Source organism: Vigna radiata, chromosome 8 (genome assembly GCF_000741045.1).
Source record: "Vigna radiata var. radiata cultivar VC1973A chromosome 8, Vradiata_ver6, whole genome shotgun sequence".
In the NCBI taxonomy this organism is placed as follows: Eukaryota; Viridiplantae; Streptophyta; class Magnoliopsida; order Fabales; family Fabaceae; genus Vigna; species Vigna radiata.
Window position 1 is genome coordinate 30,142,227 of NC_028358.1, and position 21,655 is coordinate 30,163,881.

Below are 21,655 nucleotides of genomic sequence, written 5' to 3' on the forward strand. Positions count from 1 at the left end.
ATTGTGGGGCAGGGTCCCAAACATCTGTGTGAATTAATGAAAAAGGAAAATCAATTCGTTTATTGCTTAAAGGAAACACAGTACGATGACTTTTTGCCATTACACAAGTTTCACAAAAAAAAATCAGAAATATTGCATTTATGAAATAATGATGGAAATAATTTTTTTAGATAACTAAAAGAGGGATGTCCTAAGCATCTATGCCAAGATCTCCTTTTTGTTTTTATCGTGTGTGTGTTCATTCGCAAGACAAGCCAACGCTCCTTTATGGGTTTCTTGATGTGAGACTTTTTCAAGGTAATACAGTCCTTCCCTTTCTTTCCCAATGACAATCATCTCCTTGGAATGAATGTTCTGAAAAATACAATGGGTTGGGTAAAATGAGGCAACACAAGAATGTGATTTGGTTAACTTACTAACAGAGAGAACATTACAGTTCAATGTAGGAACAAATAAAACATCTGGAAATGATAAGGAGGGTGAGAGAGATATATAGTACCTACACCTTCAATAGGAGATGAGACCCCATTGGCATTAATAATAACAGTCTTAGAACAATTAGGGGAAAAATTAGTAAATATATGAGGATCACAGGTCATATGATCAGTAGCACCTGAATCAATTATCCAATCATTATTGTTAGTAATAGCAGAAAGATTAATAGCAGAGTTAGATATACCTGACTTGGTCACAAATCCGGCAGCAGTAGAAATATGGCTCTTGGAAGCGGCTTCTACCTTGGTATTAGGAGTAGTTTGTCCTTTTGGATGCCAATCCGGATAGCCATGGAGTTTAAAACATGTCTCCATGACATGATTATCCCCATTGCAATAGGTACACTTGCGAATTCCTTTCTTAGGAAACTTTTTAACAACAAAGGAAGTCCCCATAGTAGACTCATTATCCAGCATAGCCGCTTGGCGGTTTGCCTCGGCACAAACAGTTGCATAAACGGATTGAACATTTGGAAGGGGAGTGGTAGCAAGGATACGACCACGAACAACATCCAAATGTGTATCTAGGCCAGCCAAAAAAACATAAACTCATTGAGAATTAATCATGTTGTTATATTTCTCAACATCTTTTGGACATTCCATGGTACAATTCGTGATAGTATCATACTCTAGCCATAATTTTTGTAATTTACCAAAATATGTAATAACAGATCCTCCATTTTGTTGTGTAGAGATTACCTCACGATATAATTGATATGATCGGGATGCATCCTGGTTGACTGAGTATGTTTGTTGCACAGTGTCCCAAATGTCCTTTGTCGTAGCTAAGAGAATAAAGAGGGATCTGATTTCTTTCGTCATGGAGTCTAGAAGCCAAGACTTGACTAGGCAGTTTTCATCTTCACATGCTTCATATTCATTAGAGTTCTTGTTCTTTGGAGCAGCCTTTGTCCCAGAGATGTAACCCCAACGTTTTCTACCCCTGATCTTATTTTGTGCGTTCAACGACCACTCAACATAGTTGGTGCCATCAAGCCGTTCAAGGGTGAGCGATTCATGCATATGGGTAGCAGCGGAAGTCCCAAAATCATGTTTTTCCGAATGATTTTTTTTCGAAAGAAGCCATCAGAAATATTCAAAAAAGAGACACTGATTCCTATATTGTAGAGGACATCAGTGTTTGGCTCTTAATACCATATTAAAGTTTAAAGAATAATTCTGATGTTTTATTTCAAGGAATAGAGTACCATATATATACATACAAGGATCCTATAATCATTCATCTATTAAAACATATGCACAAATCTGCACAAATTATAATAATATCTAAAGTATAACTAACATAATATTTGATTGCCTAATATCCTTTAATAAAATATTTTGCATATCTTAACAATTTTTTCAGAAGGACCATATGTTTAATTTAACATTATTAAATATTTTAAAGAATATAAAAGGAATATTGAATAAAAAATAAATAAAAGAAAAATATTGAATTATTATTGACTAATTAAACCATTGACTTTTTATTTTATATATCTTATTCATTTATCAAATATTTATCAAGTAAACTGAAAAAAAAAAAATCAAAAGACTTCGTTTAACTTAATTGGTGAGAAACAACACTCCTTATTTTTTTTCCCCTATCTTTCTGTACCTCGTTGTTACTGTGCTGAGAGTTTAATAGATCAATAAAATATGCTAAATTAAAATTTTTAATAATAAAATGTTATTATAAAAGTTACTAAATGTTAATTAAATGGTAAAATAAGTTGTTAACTTAGGATGAAAAATTAATTAAAAGTTAAAAATTGGAGAATCATTTAACTTCATTTTTTCATTTTTTTAAATCAACTATTCACAACCAAATAAAGTGGGTCTCAGTTTTTGTTTACAGTTGAAAATGAAAGGGGAAAACGTGAAAAAAACACCTAGAAAACGCAGAAGGAAGATTATTTCGTGTCATTTGATGTATTTTATCAATAACGATGTAAAAGTATTTGATATTAATTAGTCATTTTAGTAATTAAACATTTAATTGTATAAAAATATATGTGTGCATTTTTTCTAATAAACTCATGTTAGGCATGTCTTTTTCATAAATATATTATATTATACATATAAAATAAGCAATTCCATTCTTACTTTTCTCAAATTAGCTACAAAACAATGTATCTTCAAATTAGCTACAAAACAATTTCATTTCTTGAGTCAACGACCTGTATCTTCAATTCCATTCTTACTTTTCTCAAATTAGCTACAAAACAATGCAAAATAAGCATAAAATCGCTAAAAACAACTTTTGACTCTCTCCAGACTCATTTATTGAGTTTTGCTTGATTCTGAGCTCATCCCAAGTAGTAAAGGGCGTAATTTGGTCCAAATTGACATATGAAAATAACTGTTTTTCAACCTTCGTCAAGTACCCATCTAATCAATCTTGGCTTTGAATCAGGTTTCTTCAGTAAATACTTTATAGCTACGTGATTTGTGTAAATGATCACCTTAGATCCAACAAGATATGGTCTGAATTTCTCCAATGAGTACACTATAGCCAAGAATTCCTTTTCTGTGGTGGCATAATTCAATTGAGTCTCATTCAACACTTTGCTAGCATAATAAATAGCATGAAACACCTTTCCTCTTCTCTGTCCCAGCACAGCCCCTATAGCATAGTCGCTAGCATCACACATAAGTTCAAACTCTTTATTCCAACCAGGCGCCACAATCACGGGAGCAGAAATCAGTCTTTGCTTTAGACTATCAAAAGCTTGCACACATTCCGAACTCATCACAAATGGTGTCTCTTTAGCAAGCAAATTGCTCAAAGCCTTTGCAACCTTTGAGAAATCCTTGATAAACCGTCGATAAAATCCTGCATGACCAAGGAAGCTTCGGACTCCTTTAACATTTGTCGGTGGTGGGAGTTTTTCAATTACCTCAACTTTTGCTTTATCAACTTCAATCCCCCTGGCTGAAATTTTGTGGCCCAGCACGATACCCTATGGTACCATGAAATGGAATTTTTCCCAGTTCAAGACAAGATTTGTTTGAGCACATCGGTTGAGGACTGCATCTAAATTAGAGAAGCATCTATGAAAAGTATCTCCAAAAACTGAAAAATCATCCATAAAGACTTCAATGCTTCTTTCCATAAACTCAGCAAAGATTGCTTGCATACACCTTTGAAAAGTCGCAGGGGCATTACATAATCCAAACGACATTTTTCGGTAGGCAAAAACACCAAAGGGACAGGTAAATGTTGTTTTCTCTTTGTCTTCAGGGTCTACCACTATTTGGTTGTATCCTGAATATCCATCAAGAAAGCAATAATAAGCTTGCCCTGCTAACCTTTCCAACATCTGATCCATGAATGGTAAAGGAAAATGATCTTTCCTAGTGACTGTATTTAATCTCCTATAGTCAATGCACATTCGCCACCCTATGACTGTCCTTGTCGGAATGAGCTCGTTTTTTTCATTGTGAATGACAGTTATTCCTCCTTTCTTTGGAACTACTTGAACTGGGCTTACCCATTTGCTATCAGAGATTGGATAAATAATTCCCGCTTCTAACAGCTTCAGTACCTCCTTTCTCACAACTTCTTTCATGACAGGATTAAGTCTCCTTTGCGGTTGAGCAACAAGCTTATAATCATCTTCCATTAGAATTCTATGCATACAATAAGTCGGACTTATACCCTTGAGATCCGTAATTGACCAGCCGATGGCTCCTTTGTTCTCCTTAAGAATTCCCTCCAATTTTCTTTCTTCCTCTTGAGATAATGAAGCACTAATAATGACAGGTTTTTTTCCGTTATCCTCCAAGAACACATACTTCATGTGTGATGGCAATTCCTTTAGTTCAATCTTACTGTCTAAAGCTTTTTCTGTACGATCCATCTGTTCGAAGTGTGCTTTTTCTGGTGAAACTTCTTTTGCTGCTTCCAGTTCCTGTATACATTTCTGATGGGATTCATCCTCTTCCTCGTTCAGATCCTCACATTCATTAGTTAAAGTTCTTTCTAACATGGATACATTACGAACTCTATTTTCTTGTCTCATACAGATTTCCTCCACCAGGTCCATCTGAAAGCATGAGTTGTCGTCTTTGGGATGTGACATAGCTTGGAAAACATCAAAGTTCACCTCTTCATCTTGCACCTGAACCTTAAGCTTCCCTTTTTCCACATCAATAACAATTCTGGCGGTTTTCATGAAAGGTCGCCCCAGAATTAAAGGTGCATCTCCATTTTCTTCCATCTCCATAACAACAAAATCCACTGGGAACAAGAATTTATCGACCTTGACAATCACATCTTCAGCAATTCCAAAAGGATATTTGAGGGATCTGTCAGCTAATTGAAGGACCATTCTTGTTTGTTTGAGCTCTACCCCTTTTAACTTTTTGAACATGGTTATGGGCATCAAGTAGATACTGGCTCCAAGATCAATCAAAGCTTTCCCAATCTCTAGTTCTCTAATAGCACAAGGAATAATGAAGCTTCCTGGATCAATTGATTTAGGAGGTAATGACCGTTGAATGATAGCACTGCAATTTCCCTCTACCTCAATTGTTTCTTTCTCAACATATTTTCTCTTCTTCGTAATAATTTCTTTCAAGAACTTTGAATAAGATGGTATTTGCTAGATGGCTTCAGAGAAAGGAATGGTTATTTCCAATTTCTTGAAAATTTCCATGAAACGATCAAGTTTTCTTTGTTTCTCTTTTCTGGAATATAATTTTTGGGTAAGGTAGAGGTTTTTCATACTCCTTCTCTTTGAACTTCTCAGCTTCTTCTTTCTTTTTCTCGTCCCACAGAATTTTTTCTTCCTCTCCTTCCTTTTGATTCTTTTCCTCTTCCATACTTCCTTTATCCTCAATCTCTCTTTCTTTTACAATTCTTCCACTTCTAGTAACAATTTCGCAAACCTCTTCCTCCCTACCATTCTTCACACAATCATTAGTACCAACACTTTTCTTCATAATTCTCTGGAAGGTTTCTTTGGATTCTGTACTTCTCTGAATAGGTTTGAAATGGAACATTATTGGAGCCTGTGAAGTTTCTATACATATCTGTGATAAATCAGCCAGTCTTGTTGTAACTTCCTCAAACTGCTGTGTAATCACGTTATTTTGGATCATTGAAAGCTCCTGGATAGCATCAACCTGCATGTCATGTGCTTCTTCGTTGTCAGCCATAAGCTCTATCAAATTATAGGCTTCATCTTTAGTGTTCGTATTAATACTTCCTCCAGCTGAAGCATCTAACACCATTTTTGACTTACGGCATAGGCCTCCCAGGAAAGCAAGCAAATAAGAAGTCTTATCAAGCCCATGAATTGGGGTTTTTCTTAACAAGCCCTTAAATCTATTCCACGCCCTTCCAAAAGTTTCTTCTCTTCCTTGTTTGAATGAAGAAATCTCAAGCCTCCCTTGATTGATCCTTGCAAGCGGGAAGTATTTAGAAATAAATTGATTTCCCACGGCTTCCCAGGTCCTGAAGGTTCCTTCAGGGAACGAATGCAACCAGTCCTTTGCATTTCCTCCCAAAGAGAAAGGAAACAAACTAAGCTTAACGCTGTCATCCGACACCCCAATTATCCTCACTGTGTTGCAAATTTCACCAAAGACTGTCAAATGCTTGTAAGGATTTTCATTTGACAACCCATGGAATTGGTTGTTCTGGACTAACTAGATGAGTGTCGGACTCATCACCATGCTGGTTGTATTGTCTGTTGGCACTGCAATGCTGTTAAAATTCAAGGAGCCGACTGTATTAGCTGTGTCCCCTAAAGTGCGTATGGGAGGAGGTTGATTGGCCATTTCCTCAAGATCTGGTTCAAAAGTTTCAAGTGAAAAATGCGAAGTAACTTATGGAGAAAGAGATCTTTCACGCAAAGGACGTCTCTTCCTCCTCTCGTATGGTAGACCTTCTAGCAAAGGTTGTTGGTTTTCTTGCTTCTAGTATGTATTGTTTCCTGCATACACAAGAAATACACCCTAAAAGCACTTTTATAGAAAATGAAACAAAACGCAATGAAAGAAAAATAAAACAAAAAATAATTACAACCAAGTCAAATTCAATCAATTCACACTACAAGAAAAATAAACCTCGAGTCCCCGGCAACGGCGCCAAAAACTTGTTGACAAATTGGCAAGCGTACCAAATCCTACAAGTAATATAAATGGTAAGACTAAGTATCGTTTTCCCAAGAGACTCGAAATGCTTTCTCGTTCACGTGAATTAAAATAATAAGACTTGAAAATAAAAATTAATAAGTTGGATTTGAGAACAAAAATATTAACATGCAAAATAAAGTTGATTCAATTGACAAAAGAAAAATAATGGATGAATGGATGTTGTTGGGGGTTTACAATTTCATCTAATCCGCTCTCTCTTACATACTACCCTTGAATATTAGTTTGATTAATTGTTATGCCACTTTCTTAGCCTCCCCTTAACCCGATCCCTCGGCGAAAAGGGCCTAATATTAACTACTAACTTGCTATCCCTAGCCTCCCCTAGTAATTAATACCGCATTACAAACAGAAGTTAGCGCAATTGATCGTCCTACCCCTATCCCTAGGTGGTATTGCAAAATCAAGAGATTACTCAGCAGTTCATGTCATTACTGTACGTCCCCATATCAATAAAGACAAACATCAATATACCGAATGAGTTAAACGATAAAGGCCTTAAGCACAGATGATAACCCAACAATAATCAATCAAAACATATGGAGACCATATAAATAATCAAGACTTTCAATAAAAGAGAGCATCAAAAGATTACATTGTTTCCCCCAACAGCAATAGGGTTTAGTTCACCATAGACATGGTGAAACTAGATGAAAAATGGAAGAAGAATGGAAAAGCAAACCCTAGAAAAGATGAAAAGGAGCCTAAGCATCCAAGAGATCTTCTCCAGAGATTGAAATTAGGTCTAGTCGTTCTCCCCTGTCAAAAGAATAGTTCTGAACTCGCAATAGAGGTATAAATAGGTGAGGAGCGCATTAGAAAACAGGCCCAAGTCCAACGAGCCACCGCCGGGCAGTTTAAGTGTGTCGCTCGGCGGTTTGCCACAAATCGCATCACCGCCCGGCGGTAGGGGTCTACCGCCAGACGGTTTCCCTCAAACCGCAAATCCGCCCAGCGTCAGCGCCAGGTGCCTACTCCTCGCCCTGGACCGCCCGACGGTGCGTCGACTCTTCAAATCTTCATTTTTCTGCTCTTTTCTTGAGTCAACGACCTGTATCTTTAACTCCATTCTTACTTTTCTCAAATTAGCTACAAAACAATGCAAAACAAGCATAAAATCGCTAAAAACAACTTTTGACCCTCTTCAGACTCATTTATTGAGTTTTTCTTGATTCTAAGCTCATTCCGAGTAGTAAAGGGTGTAATTTGGTCCAAATTGACATATGAAAATAACTATTTTTCAACCTTCATCAGATACTAGGAGTGGTGAGAATATCGACTTGTAATCTTGTTGAAGATTATAGTTGAACTCTCTAAGGTTAGAGGAGACTGGACATAACTTAGTTCGAGTCAACCAATATAAAAGTTTTCATGCATCTACTATTTAATTCTTTCTCGACACTTCTCTTATAAAACCTGTAGTTTCATTTTCATTTTAATATAAGAGCTTCCTATATTAAACGATTATTCATTAAAGAGGAAGTCTTCATATACACTGCAGCGTGTATTTTGAATAACACTTGAAAAGTATTTATTGTTTGAAAGTATTTGTATGGTCCATTGGGATTTCTTTTACCGCCTCCAAATCCATCAAACACTCATCAATTAATTTCTCTTCCTCTTCATTCAAATCTTCTCAAAATTCGCCTCATCCACTGGGATTTCTTTTAACGCCTCCAAATCCATCAAACACTCATCAATTAATTTCTCTTCCTCTTCATTCAAATCTTCACATGCATCAATGAGGGTTTTTTCTAACGGGGAAGAATAATGCATCATCCATCCTTGCAACATACAAACTTCATCAAGAATATCATATTGGAAACATGCTTTATCATCCTTAGGGTGTGACATGGCTTTAAACACATCAAAATTCACTTCTTCATCTTACATTCTTACTTTAAGCTTGCCATTTTCCACATCAATTAAAACTCTAACAGTCTTCATGAATGGTCTCCCAAGAATCAAAGGCATATTCCCTTCTCCTCCATCTCCATTATGATAAAATCCACCCGGAATAAAAATTTGTCCACCTTCATCAGCACATCTTCAACCACCCTATAAGGGTATTTAAGAGACATGTCTGACAATTGAAGCGTCATTCTAGTAGGCTTGAGTTTCAATCCTTCAGTCCTTTTGAACATAGACATCGACATTAGATTAATGCTAGCTCCCATATCAATCAACGCTTTTTCAACTTCCAACCTTCCTATGGTACACGAAATGGTGAAACTTCCTGGATCTTTAAACTTAAGAGGTAATAATTTTTGTATGATTGCACTACAATTTCCTTGCACTTTAATGGTCTCCTTTTCAATGTACTTTCTTTTCTTAGTGAGGAGCTCCTTCAAAAACTTTGCATAGACATTTGTTGCAATGCTTTAGAGAAAGGTATGGTGATCTTCCGTTTCTTAAAAATTTCCCTGAAACGCTCAAGTTGTTTCTCTTTCTCTTTCCTTGAATACGTCTTTGGATAAGGAAAGGGTTTATCAACATCATTTTCTTTTTTTATCTCATCTACCTCTTCTTTCTTTTTTTCTCCCTCAATTCTCTTTTTTTCTTTTCTCTCGCTTTCTTCTTCTTCCCTTCTTTTTTTCCACTCAATTTCTTCTTTCTCACCCACATTTTCTTTCTCTTTTCTCTCCATTTTTCTCTCATCTAACACTTTGCCACTTCTAGTAACAATGGTCTTACACTATTCCCTAAGATTACCTTTTGCATTCCTCTCAGAACCCTCAATCTCGTTGACCAATTGACCAATGTGCATCTCCATACTTTTAAACACAACCTCCTTACTCTTACAATAAGATAAGCTCATTTTCATGAATTGTTGGAAAGTTTCCTCAAGCTTCGTGGTCTTCTTAGATGAAGTAGGTTGTTGTTGCCATTGAACCAGTTAAACATATTGTATTTCTTGTGGTAGTAGAGAAAGTTTCTTTGTCACTTTTTGCAACTATTGAGTGATAATTTTGTTCTACTCGAGCAAGGCATCCTAAGATTACAACTGTAGAACCCCCTTCTGTTGAGGTGGAGCTCCTCTTCATTATGCATCTCGTTATCATTAGTAGCCATGTTGTCAATCAACTCAAAAGCTTCCTTTGGAGTCTTACGCTTGATATTACCTCCAACTGAGGCATCTAGCATTAATTTCATCTGAGAGCTAAGACCTCCAAGGAATAGAAGGACTACCATAGCTTCATCAAAGCCATGTGTGGGAGTCTTTCTCAGCAAACTTTTGTATCTATCACATGCTTGACCTAAAGTTTCATCCATGCCCTGCCTGAAAGAAGAAAGTTCTTGCTTACCCTTGTTGATTTTCGATTGTGGGAAGTACTTGTTCAGAAACTTTGAAACCACAACTTCCCATTCAGTAAACCTATCCTCCGGGAAAGAATTCAACCATAGCTTAGCATTGCCTCCCAATGAGAAAGGAAACAAGCTAAGTTTTATTGCATCATCCGGCACACCATTGATCTTCACAGTGTTGCAAATCTCGTTGAATGTAGTCAAATGCTCATATGGACTTTCATGAGACAGTCCATTAAATTGGTTGCTCTTCACCAATTGTATCAACGCCGGTTTCACCTCCATATTCGTAGCATTGATCCTCGGCCTTGCAATGTTGTTAAAGTGATGGGGTCAACAACAGTGGTGTAATCTGCCAGAGTTCGTTTGCCATTATTCTCTCCAACCATCTATTTAGTTCTCTGGTCAGATACTTGTGGTGAGGGTTGTAAAAGTGTCTTAGGAGAAAGGAATAATTCTCTAGACGTTCGGATCCTCCTCCTTCTTCTACTTTCACTAATCCTTCAAGAAGAGGTTCAAAATTTTTCTTGCTTCTAGTGCGAATGGTACCTTGCATACACAAGAAAACAAAACCCTTGAAAGCAATTATTAGAAAAAATATAAAAACAAAATAAAAAATTAAGTCAAAGTTAATAAATAATCACACAAATAGAATAGTTAAACCACGATTCCCCGGCAATGGCGCCAAAATACTTGTTAAGACTCCGACAAGTGTACCAAATCGTATCTAGTAATATAAATGGTAAATCCAAGTATCGTTTTCCCTAGAGACTCGCACCCTAAACATTCATGTGATTTATTGATTTTTTAAGACTTGAGAATGAAAACATTTGATTTATAATGCAGAATATAAATATGAATGCAAGTGTTGATCAATTGACAGGAAAAATGCACAGGTGATTGGTAAGTAAAATATGGATGATTATGTTGTTGGGGTTTCCGACTTATCCTATTCACTCTCATGTATTATGAATTCATCTTCTTCATTAATGTTAATGTCACTTTCTAATTTACTTTCTAATTTACTCTTAATTACTAGTTCACAATGTCTTGTATCCCTAACACCTAATTATGCATTACATTCTCACAGAAGCTTAAAGGCAACCAACCTTCGTATCCTTATGTGTAGGTAATATTCCTTTTGGGAGAATTTCCCCAGTTCTAGATTTCCCTGTATGTGTCCATATCGAAAAAATCAATAATCATGCAATTGAATGAGTTAAACAAAGCATGCATAGAGCGAAGGGGAATAACCCTAACAATTAATAAAGTAAAGCATATGTAATAAAAATCAATTAATACATGAGAGTTTCAAAGGATTACATTGTTTTCCAAACAATATGGAGGTTTAGTTCACCATAGAAATGGTGAAACTAGATGAAAATATGGAAAAGAATGAAAGATAAAACCCTAAAACTTGAAGATCGGAGCTTCCGCATCCAAAATCCGCCTCTAGGGGGTGAAAGGAGTGTTTTTGTGCCTCTTTCTGTCAAAAGATACCCTTTCTAGGTTGTCCAAATCCGTAAGTAGTTCGTAGAAATAACAGAAAAAAGGTCTAAGCCTATGTCGTCAGTGCTTAGCACCCCAAAAGGGCGCCCAGCGGTAGTTGCGGCACTTGATTGGCGCTTAGTAGTGGCGCTCAGGCATGATCCTGACGCTCAGCGATGGCGCCCGGGCGTGAGACAGAAGAAATTAACGCTCAACACTCTCTGCGATTTTTCTATGTGCTACTTTTCCAGCTTTTCCTGACTCCAACTCCTTACTACTTCAACTTCTTCATCCCAATCATCTTAATTCCTGTCAAAAAAAATGAAAATCAAGCATAAAACCAATAATACAACATTCAACTCTCTTATTCTCACAACTTAAGCAAAAACATGATTTCAAGCTAGTTTCTAAGTCATAAAGGGTGTTTTTAACATCAAAAGTGTAATAATATGATATTTCAACTGTTATCATCAGGCAATAGGTCGAACACGTGATGGGGGGTGATTTTGGAGAGTTTTATGAATGGAAATTGTAAAAAAAAAGTATTGCTTAGTTTCTCACACCAAGAGGGGGCGTGAATTGGTGAAAAACAAAATCAGAGTCTTTTTAAAATCTCTTTTGCAAAGTTGTTGCCTTTGAAAACTTTCTTGAAACGCAAAGAAAAAGATTTTTAAGCGCAGTGGAATAAAGTTGACTAAGCACAGAATAAAGTCGACTTGAATGTAAAAGTGTAGGGATAAAAGAAATCAAACACTTATTTTTATACTGGTTTGGCCAACCTGCCTACATCTAGTGTCTTTCCAATCACAAAAGCAAATGCACTATAATGATCAAGATTTTTACAGCAATGCTTTTATATCGATCACACGTCAAAAATATAAAACACCTCTCTAACCCTTTAATCAAAATATAGGCATATGAATAAAAACACCAACAACAAGAATTCCCTCTCCTGTAGTCTTCAACCCTTTGAGCAACCCCTCAAAGTCCATAATGTAGTACGTCCTTCTTCCTATAATCACAAGAGGGCAACATGACAATCTTCAAAAGATTGAGAATCCTGATCACGAAACAGACACCTCAAAGTGCAGATTGATCAGATTGTCACAACACACAAATCTTGCTCTTCAAGAAATCACAAAAGATGAACACCACGGTCTTCTCTTTGATTCTTGGAGCTTTTCCACATTCTGTAAGACATCAAAAATCTGAAAGGAATCACAAAAGTCGTTAGAATCACAAAACTTCTTACAGAAGTCAAATTCGTGTCTATTTATAGTTTTTCATAATTCTGACGCTCTTAAGTCGACTTAGCTACTAATGTAGTCGAATGTAACATGACAATTATAACAGTTAGTAGCAGTCAAAGAAATAATTGATTACACAATTAATGTGTTTATTCTCATTTAATGCTTGGTCAACCAAATTAAAATATGACTGTTAGACATGTTAAACATTAACAAAATTTCAAAACATAACAAACTTAGTCGAATGGCTTGCAGACATAGTTGATTTTGTAACAGTGTAATGCACAATTTTGAAAAACTTTCTCTTCAAAATATCTCACAGCACATTTTGAAAACGTTTATGCAAAGACACGAGTTTTAATCGACTTACTTCATAATGAATTCGACTTAAACTATTGTTTTGCTACACAATTAAAGTTCAACAAAAGTGTATGTGATTTTTATTTTCCAAAACATTTGTCTTGCATTCACAGATAAAACCTCATATATAACATAATGAATTGCAATGATCAAGATATCAACAAAGAAACAACACAAACATGTTCTCATATAATCATAATCATGAAAGCAATGAACATGTAACACAATAACCACATGTGTTATTAATTATATGTTGTCATCATAAAAAACCAAAAGCTTTGAGAATGTAGGTTCAGCTAAACCAGTGCTCCCCTATCAACAATCTCAACAGAAATGAACAAATTTAAACACGAATTCAACACAAATTAACAATAAGTTGGCATTTAGATCAATTGCAATGCTTCATATCCTTGATTAACAACAATTGAACGCTACTTTCACCATTAATCCAACACCAATTAACCAACTAAGCGAAGGTTAATTCGGTCTTCAAAAACGTGAATTAAGAAAACACATTGTATAAGTCTAATCATTTCTGCACCCACGGTCCAATTATCTAAGCGAAAATCAAACACCAAATAGGAAACTAAGCGAATACCGAATTATAAGCACAAAACATAATTAACTTCATGCAAGGTAAGAACAACACCGTTAAACGGTCCAAAAATCTAAAGCAAACATCACAATCATTCCAGTTGCAAACCCAACTCAATTAAACTTCCATCTAGACAAAATTAATCATAGCAAAACGCACAAACAGAGGCAAAATCGAAACTGCAAGAAGAAATGATGAAACTGCAAGAGAAAATGATGAAACTGCAATGAGATTGAATTGGAAAACATAAATGGGAAAAGCTGGAAACCTAATTGCAAGTTGAAAAATGTAAAATGGAAAGCTAAAATATGGACAAAAAATGGAAGAAAGAAACGAAACTAGAATCGAAATGGAAGCAAGAAACGAGAACGAAAATTGCAATTAAAGTATAAAACGAATTCAACACATAAAACGAGAATGGAAGAAAGAACCTAAACCCCTACGGTGGGGGCGGGGGGTTGGAAACGTCTAAAGCTCTACCAAACCCTAAGAGAAAACGAGCGAGAGGGGAGTTCTAAAATCTGATTTTGGATCTTTATAACCATAAAAGACGAAAATGCCCTTAGTATGGGCTTCTCCTAAAATTGACCTAAAATTGAGCCTAAAGGTAAACAAAATTAAATGATGTGGTAGCCCTCTTGAAGTCGTAATTATAATTCAAAAATTCTCCTGAATTAATAATGAGAATAATTATATTCAGCTAATCCAAATTAATTAAAAATATGAATTATTGATCAGGTTAAGCTTTATTGGAAAAAACGGAGAATAATGGACATTCAAGTACAATTCCCTAAGTAAATCTAGTACAATAAGCTAAGTTAATAGTACATAATAATGATTCATCAATCGTGAATCTCGCCACCACTGTGAGTTTGTCTTTATCAACCTCCATGTGAACTCCATCGTCTTCTTCTTCTTTGCGAAGAGCCACCACCTGCAACCGCAAACAGACTTGCAGAAAACCAAATTCAACTAGAGAACATGCAGAACCAAGATCCCCAAATCTATTTGAACCATCTTCATTCTTGCATTCTCCAAGTGGCATCTTTAACTGACCAACATGGTAGTCCATTATTTGCATATCACATATGGTCAAAATCTGGTCAAATAGTCAAACCTTGGTTAAACTTGGTAAATTAAGGGGTTAAAGAGCAATTTTACAAAAGAAAGAAAGGGCTAGAGTTGAATTAGAGAAGTTTTCTAGGTATTTCTGCAGTTTTGGAAAATTAAGATGGGCTTAAATGGAATTTCAAAGACAACTTAGTTGTTGATATTTTAACAAAATAATTAATTTAAGTATATGTGAAAATATTAACTTGAGATATTCTGATAAGAGATATTAATTATTTGGAAGATATAAGATAAAAGATCTTTTCAACAAAATATTCAAAATCCAAGTCCCATGGGAGGCAGAAACAATCACTCATTCATTCACTCAGACTCCTCCATTGGAAGTAATCATCCATCACTCCTCTCACTTTTATTTTCTCATGTATTCCACTTCATTCATGGTGGGCTAAGCTTTTAGGGCTATTCTATTGTAATTTCATTATGGATTTTGAGTTTAAGTTGAATTAATGAATTTGTTTCTTTTGATTATTGATTTGAGTTATCCTTTTTCAATGTCTTTCATCTCTCAATCACGTCACGTTAAAAGTAATGATTTCTTCATCATAAGGTGTTTGAATCTTCATGCGTATTTATCATGAGTTCAAGGGTTTCTAGGTTTGATTGAGAATGTACTTTGATTGAATTTATGAATTTTCAGATGATTAAACGAGTTTTTGCTACTAATTGAGAATGTACTTTAATTGATGTAAGAATTTCAACTATAATTAATTGGGAATTTACTTTGATTAATTAGCTTTTAATTTGGTTAGGAGATTTAAGAATAGACATGATTAAACACAACAGGATTTGATTGAGAATGTACTTTGATTGAATTCATTGTGAATAATCTAGAACGATCTTTCTTTTGATTGAGAATCTACCTTGATTGATTATAAGATCGCCCTCAAGCTAATTAAGAATGTACTTAATTAATTTGATACCCAGACAATAATCAATTGAACAATAATCTGTGAATAACCGATGATGAATCTATCTTAGAAAAACAGTGAAATTAGCCTATTTCATTATAATTGTTTCTAAGTTTCCTATTTGTTCTTCACTTAAACTCAAACATTCTTCACAAATTAATTTCATTAACATAACTTTTCACTTTTATTTTTAAGCATTGCATAACATTTACTAATCTTTCAAAGTCTCCATAAGAATTAAGCATTGAAAAACAATTTTGTATTCGTTGGGAAATGACTCAGGGTTGCCTTAACCCTATCTATTTTCTTGACTACTAACTTGGCAATACTGAAGTTTCCTTGTAAAGTAGTATTAATTTGATAGCTTCAACGACAACGTATCAAATTTTAGAATTTACTTTGATTGAAGTTATAAACTTCCATATGATTAAATGTGTTTTTGCCAATAATTGAGAATGTACTTTGATTAGTGGTAAAATCTTTAACAAGAATTAATCAAGAATGTACTTTGGTTAATTAGCTTTTTACTTGATATAAGTGGTAAAAGAATAAACATGATTAGGCATAGTAATATTTAACTCAGAATACACTTTGGTTAAGTTTACTATGATTAATCTACAAAGTTCTTGCTTTTAATTACGAATCTACATTGTTAAGAGTGAGAAGGCCAATAAATTAATTGAGAATTTACATTGATTAATTTGAAAATCTAATATAATAATTAATTAATCAATAATCTTTAGATAACCAATGATGGATTCTGTTTTGAAAATTCGTTCTTTAATCTTTTCTTTATATTTATCTTCTTTATTATTTTACTAACTCTTTTATATAGTTTTTATAAGAACTAATTTGTTAATAAACAATTCTGTGTTCGTTGGGAGACGACTTAGGGTTGAATTTACCCTTTTTATTTTGTTGGTTATCTTAATAATACCGAAGTTGCTATAGATTAGTAGTATTAGTTTGATCGCGTCAACAACAATGTTATCAAATTTGGCGTTGTTGCCGAGGAACACGGTTAGAATTTTTACCATTTTGGTTTTTATTTTATTTTTGTTTATCACTAACATTTTCTTATTCTCTATTTTTTTCTATTATTTTATTTTATTTTATTTTCTTTAGTTATTTTAATTTAGTAATTTTTTTTCATAATTTTTGTTTAAGAAATTTTGTTGGGAAATTTGTAAAACTAGTTGGGGAACACTTTGGCTAAGGAAAGATAAGGCACTTAAGTTGTCCATTGGATCACACCTCTTTTTCTTGGAAGTCTACTCAACAATGTGATTTCCATATAAAAATAATTTTTCATATAGAAATAATAAACAATGTCATTTTCAAATGAACTATGATTATTGTCAATAACAACCACATGATCCATATGATTACTTGAGTTTGGGTCTGTAAGATCTGAGAAAATAACGGTTTTAAAAATAAAGTAGTTGAAAGAAAATAGGAGATATAATTTTTGTGGGTTTAGATATTAAAAGAGGATATTATTATTATTATTAGTTATTGTAGATATTTTAAATAATATATTGAGATATTATTATATATAATTAGATTTTATGACTAGATAATAATAACATATATTATTGATAGACTCATAATAAATTAAAATAAAATGTATTATTATAAGTGAGAAAATATTAGAGATAGAGTTGGGTGGATTCATAAATATTAAGTATAGAGAAAGGCATTGTTTTGTGTTTAGAAACCCTAGAAACTCTAAATTAAAGAGAGAAAACAAAGGAAGAAAGGAGATCGGTGTTTTGGGAGAAGAAGAGAGAGAGGCGACGAGAAACTCTTAGTGTAATGGAAGATTAGTGGTATTTTAAGGTTGTATATAAAGCCTTATGATTGGCCAAGGTATAGGGAAGATTAACTTTGTTTGTTTATGGTTGTATGTTATATGTGTTTTTGGTTATTTTGGATTGACAATCCTTGTTGATACATGTTTATATGATTATGATTATGATTATATATTGATATTGTTGTGCAAGGGTTTGTGTATGCATGGGCATAGGATTTATGTAATATTTGTGTTATGAATGTATGCATGGTTCGTTGGGTTATCCCAATAGAGGGTTTGATGTTAAAGTTATGATGTTTAGGGGTTTTCATGCAAATATATGTTGTAAGTGTTGGGTTATTAGGATCCCTTCCTGTGTGGAGAATAGGCCAAATAATGTGGACCTTTATATTTCACTTTGTTTTAGTGGACATGAGTTAGATTGGTAGGTCACATTAAAGTCATTTGAAGAGAGGGAAAAGCCAAGTGAGAGAGAAAGGAAGAGGAGAAGTAATTTCCGTATAACATATAACCTATATTGTGTTTTTGTCGTTGTGAAGTTGTTCACCATTGAATCAAACTAATTTATGGATAGTGGGAACCAGACGTATGGTTCTTCATTTTGATTGTTGGGATCGTCAATTAGACTTCTAGTTTAACAGAAAATAGCCTCGCATCAGCAGCTCTGTTTGGAGAATTTCATAAAATCTACATTGGTGTTTTCATCGTTATGAATTTGTACACTGTTGGATCAGGCTAATTTTTGGACAGTGGGTTCCAGACGTATGATTCTTCATTTTGAGTTCTCGGATCGTTAATTAGAGGTCTAGTTTGGGAGAAAATGGTTTCGCATTAACAACTTTGTTTTGGAGAATTTTCATGTTCTTGGTTCTCAATTGTAAGCATTATGCTTAGTTAGTTTGGCTGATTGAAAACCCTATTTTAGTGTTTTTATTGGAGAGTCTTTTGCACCCTATTATTTGGGGCATAGCATGTCAATGATTGGATCTGCATGATTCAAGTAATGAATTATATGTGTTTCAGTATGTTTACATGGGTATGTGATGCTTGAGTGCATGTATGATGTGTTAACTATGTTTCCATATGATCTAGGGTTGATTTATGTACTTTTGAATGCTTGAATCATGTCCAGGATGTGTTTCGATTCGGTAATAATCGATTATCATTAGTTATAATCGATTATCTATGCGTTGGTTTTGAGTGTGGTTTTGGGAATAATTGATATCTAGGATGATAATCGATTATCCCTTCCTGTGTGATGTTGTTCAAGAGTAGGAAGTGATCCACTATGGTGGCGATGATAACCTTAAAGTTAGGGTCTCTCTTTCACTTGTGTGAGGCATGGGAAGAGGATGGGTTACGAGAATATCAGTAATGATTTTTGTGATCATTGGTTAGCTTAGTGAGATAGTCACAATGTTGAACCAACCATATGGTGTGATGGTGAGTATGTTTTAAGGATGGTTTTCTGGCTATACTTAGTTAATTCAAGGTAGTCACCTTTCCTTTTGTGAGTGAGTAGAAAGGTAGTGACTTTTCCTTTTTTGAAGGGGTAGAAAGGTGGATCTCTTTCTCTTTAAAAGGTGGTGAAAGAGATGAGTCTCTTCGTCCATGAGGGCGGTGGAAGAGATGGGTTTCTTCGTCCATGATGGATGGTGGAAGGTAGATGGATTCGAGTGTTGCTCTTTCCTCTTTCGAGGGGGTAGAAAGGTAGTAATCTTTTCTCTTACAGGAGGGTAGAAAGGTGGATCTCTTCGTTTTTAAGTGGCGGTGGAAGAGATGAGTCTCTTCGTCCTGGAGGGACGGTGGAAGGGACTGGAATTCAAGTGCTTCGACTCATGTTGAGTTTAGTGCTAGGATGAAAAGTTGGAAACAGGGGAGACAGGTCCAAAGCTATAGTGGAGGACCACTAGAATCATCTTGTTTTGATAAACATGAATGATACGATGAAGTATGGAAGTTGACATACATTTATAATTATGGTTAAATAACGATGAGTTAGCTTAAATTGACATTTGGTGCACAACTAATGGGTTGAACATGAATTTGTTTAAGGGAATGTAGGTGTGGTTATTGCATTAGTTGTTATAGTCTTATTATGAATTGATGTTGTTGATGTGATGAAATTTTAATAAGGACTTAACTATTGTGATATAAATGTTATATTAATGATTTTGTGTTTATTATGGTATTATTCTGAATGCATTGATCAATTTATGATAATGTTGTAAGGAGAGCTAAATCTCTATGGTTGTGATTGTAGATTTTGTCTATTTTCTAGATCATGTTATTTGGTTTAAATGGTGGGTTTTTTGGTGGTGTAGCTCATGCATGAGGGGTACAGTTCTCCATCGATGTAGGTGTTGTTCTTGGGGTGTGTTGCTTTGATTTTACTCATGGGTGGTTTGGGTGGTAACAAATGAATTATCTTAAGTGATAATCGATTAGCACAGTGCATTTTGGTGAAAAATGGCAAATTTGGTGAAGAATGGATGTGAACCAAGCTTGAGGAACTTTGGAACATGATGATAATCAGAGATTGAGGTTGGTGGTTATGTGTTGGAAAAAAAACAATCGGTATCGATTTTGCGCAGCAGAGTTTTAAAACGTATTACGATTGTTAATAGCGGAAAAGCGTGTTCGGTCAATAAAATGGTTCCTTTAATTCTCTGCTAAAAATTTTATCGAATAGTTGATGTGCTAAAAGTATAAAGAGTGTAGGGAATAGAAAAATCACACAGATGATTTTTATACTGGTTCGAATCAACAGATTCTACATCCAATTGTTAATCACTATAAAGAGTGATTAACTATTTCACTAAAATCAATTTAGCAATTTAATAGAGTGAATAGAAATTAGGAACAACAAAAATCTTTCATTCGACAAACGAACAAAAGAACCTTCCTTCGACAAATGAACCGGAGCAAACAACTCTGCCAACTTGAAGAGAATCACTCCGACCTTTGACACACAAAGCGCGAACTTCTCCTATTCACATGACTTGACAAGAGTAACACTTTCACTTGAGAACTTCCTCAGACAAACTGTATTCTCAAATGGCATAGATTGCTTTTTCACCCATAGAGAGCTTCCCTTAGTCAAACAACTCTAATACTCTCAAATGAAAAGTTAAACTCTAAGAGCTGTGTAAAACACTATTTATAAGTCCAGGTCAGAAACTAAAAAAACATCTCCCAACTGCCAAATATAATAGATTATCATAAGTGATAATCAATTATATTTGTCCATTATGGGGTTTTCAAAAATGATAATCGATTATCTTGAAGAATAATCGATTATTTGCGCGACTTGGGCAATACTGACTCAGACTAAAATAATTGATTACTCTGACCAATAATTGATTATTTGAGCGACCATTCATTTTCCTCTTAAGCTCGTGATAATCGATTGTTACACCAAATAATCGATTATCTGTGCAAAACATTCCTTAAACAAGAAAATTTCTAAGTATTTTTACATCATCAAAATTAGTCTTATAAAATTGTATCTACAAATAATGCTTATTTACACGAGGATCTTCAAGTCTTCACTTACATCATCATCAAAATTACTTCAAAGCACCAATGCTTCTCATTGGTAACAATCTCCCCCTTTTTATGATGATAAAAAATCTCTTGTTTAAAAGCATATCTAATTTCCTGCACATATTTCAGACTTACGAACATACATACATGTTAGTAATAACTGCACTAATTAGAAGTTTTCTCCCCCTTTTTGATCATAAGCAAAAAGTAAGAGACTTGTTAACACTCTGGCAAGTGTACTAGATCGTATCAAGTAATATTAAAACGGTAAGTCCAAGTATCGTCTCCAAAAGGACTCTTAGCCTAAACGTTCATGTGATGATTTGACATCATAAGACTTGAAAAAACAATAATTTGAGTTTTAAATCTGTTGACAAATTGGCAAGCATACCAAATCGTTCAAGTAATAATAAAATGGTAAGTCCAAGTATCGTTTTCCCAAGAGACTCACGGCACTAAATTGTTGTGCTTTTGCTTAACCAATCAAGACGATAAAAATAATATTTTGGAATTTTTATAAATTGCAGAAAAATAAACATGAATGCAATTTGATCAATTGAGGTTAAACACAAAACAATGGATGAATGGATGTTGTTGAGTACTAA

The 21,655-nt window shown here is 34.5% G+C and overlaps 1 pseudogene; it reads right to left on the reverse strand.

Moving 5' to 3' along the window:
• The window catches only part of LOC106770503, a 9,508-nt pseudogene extending 3,776 nt beyond the window's left edge, over positions 1–5,732 (reverse strand).
• Positions 5,733–21,655: the final 15,923 nt, after the last annotated feature.